This window comes from Rousettus aegyptiacus, unplaced genomic scaffold (assembly GCF_014176215.1).
Source record: "Rousettus aegyptiacus isolate mRouAeg1 unplaced genomic scaffold, mRouAeg1.p scaffold_m13_p_9, whole genome shotgun sequence".
Lineage (NCBI taxonomy): Eukaryota > Metazoa > Chordata > Mammalia > Chiroptera > Pteropodidae > Rousettus > Rousettus aegyptiacus.
The window spans coordinates 101,786,414-101,788,861 of NW_023416312.1; the positions used below are offsets into that span (position 1 = coordinate 101,786,414).

The following is a 2,448-nucleotide window of genomic DNA, read 5'->3' on the forward strand; positions in this document are numbered from 1 at the left end:
ATGCATTCCAATAGGCCCACATTCAGGTGTACTGATGCATGGATCTGTCAGGTATGTTTGCGTGTTGAGCAGGGGAAACTTTGTTGAATTATAGTTAAATTATATTTGTCCAATTTGTTATAAATTTAAGGAGTCGTCTCTATCATGATGCTGACATCAGAAAAGCTATTTTCAAATTTTTGCATTGTCGTAGAAAATATTCTTGTATATGTTTCCTAATACACATATGTGTTTTTTTCCAGGGAAGAAATGGAATTTGTGTGTTATAGCTTATTAACATTTTAAATTTTACTAAAAATGTCAGATTATACCCCAAAGTGGCTGTACCAATTTAGAATCCTATGCCCTTGTTAAAATTAGAGGTTATCTTCCAAATGTAACCTATATAAAATCAATTTACCTCATGGCAGTCTCAGCATGGTGTCAATATCCAAATAAATATTTGTCTAAAATCCAAAAAGAAATGTAAAAAAAAAATACATTTTTTTCTCTTAATATGCCTTTTACAATGCACAACAAACTATCTTTTTAAAAAATAATTTCATGCATTTACTTCTCAACATTCCGACTTCTTATGGCATAGCAGATACTCCAATCTCTTTCTATCTCTCTCAAAATTACCTAAAACACTCCTATCTAGCCTAAGTTAATTTTTTCTACTTTTAGTAATGTCTAACCTTTCCAGTGTAAATCAAACAAATCCTGGCTTGTTTCATTTCTCTCTCTTAACCATTATCCTAATCTTTGGAACAAAGTCCAGGAACAGAGTGTGCAAGGACAGAATTCTCTTTAGTGGATGTGTGAGGAGTAGAGGTTGTAAATACTTCTTGTAATTCTTTTTCCTATCATACGTGCTTGTGCATAATGCAAGATTAGTCTGAAGTTTGAACTTTAAGCAGGAAGAATGTCTTCCCACAAGAGGAGTTTTAAAATTCCTCTCTTATGTACACAGTACACAGAAGAATGTAGATACTGAAGAAAAGAAAACAGCTTCCAGGGTGAAAACAGATAAGAAGTGCTCAGATCAGAACAGCTGCAGAAAGCAGTATTAATAAAACCCTTTCTACTTATGATTCTTTTACTCATACAGTTTCTGCTTTAATATTTCTGAGCTCTTCAAGAAGGTTTTTCAATATTTCCATGATTGGTTAATAGATATTTCTAGGGTTCTTCCTATGTGTAAAGTTTAATATTGTCTAGTTTGTGAGAGAGGCAGAGCAAGCATAGAAGATGCATTAGATATCGTGTCTGCTCTTTGGGACCTTTTAGTTTAGTTTCAGAGCGTCATTGTGGTATTGTGGTTAAGAGTACAGACTCCAAGGTCAAACTGCACAGGTTATATGACTTCACCACATATTTGTGTGACCTTGGATAAATCATTTTAGCTCTCTGAATCCCATTTTCCTCATTTACAAAAGTAATAATAGTACCTATCTCATAGATCTTTTTTGAGAGAAACGGTTTTTCCTATTCCTGGTATATCGTATGTGAAGAGAAAACAAAAATATACCTGTCTTTTCTATGATCCTCACTCACTCCTCCATCAAAGAAATACAAATCAAAAATACAGGAGATACCACTTCACACCCACTAGGATGGTCATAATTATTATTATTATTTTTTACTATGAGAGCATCACATAAGTTCCTTTAAAAAAATTTTTTTAAATAGAAAAGTGTTAGCAAGGCTGTGGAGAAATTGGAACCCTTGTATATTGCTGGTGGGAATGTAAAATACTGAAACCACTGTGGAGAACATTTCAATGATTCAACAAAATGTTAAACATAGAGTTGCCATGTGATGCAACAATTTGTACTCCTATCTATATATACAAAAGAAGTTAAAACAGGTTTTTGAGCAAAAATTTGTGCATGAAAGTTTATAAAATTCCTATTCACAGTAGCCAAAAGAGGGGGATAAACAAAATGTAGGTTATCCATACAGTGGCACTTTAAAAAGGAATATTATTTTAATATATGCTACAATATGGGTAAATCTTTTTTTTTTCTTTTTTTTTCTTTTTTTTTTTTTTTAGGCAAGGTAACCCTTGGTTGACCTCACAGATTTCAAGGATCTTGTCAGCTTACAATCTCTTATTTTCAATTTTTTTTATTTTTTACACCTACAGCACCTGGTCTTCCTAGGTGGTCTCTCATCCAAGTACTACCCAGGCCCAACTCTGCTTAGTTTCCGTGATCAGACGGGATCGGGCTTGTTTAGGGTGGCATGGCCATAGACAATATGGGTAAATCTTGAAGATATTATGTTAAGTGAAATAAGCCAGACACAACAGGACAAATATTGTATGATTCCATTTATATTATATATTTTATATATTTACATTATATTAAGAAAACGTGTGTTTATACAGCCCAAACTTCTTTCTCTTCTTGGGAGCTAGACTGCTCAGGAAGCATGCAATACAGCAAAGCATGAAATTTAGTGTAG

General features: G+C 33.3%; 1 pseudogene; it reads right to left on the reverse strand.

Moving 5' to 3' along the window:
- Positions 1-2,119: 2,119 nt before the first annotated feature.
- LOC118608351 lies at positions 2,120-2,238 on the reverse strand (annotated as a pseudogene).
- Positions 2,239-2,448: the final 210 nt, after the last annotated feature.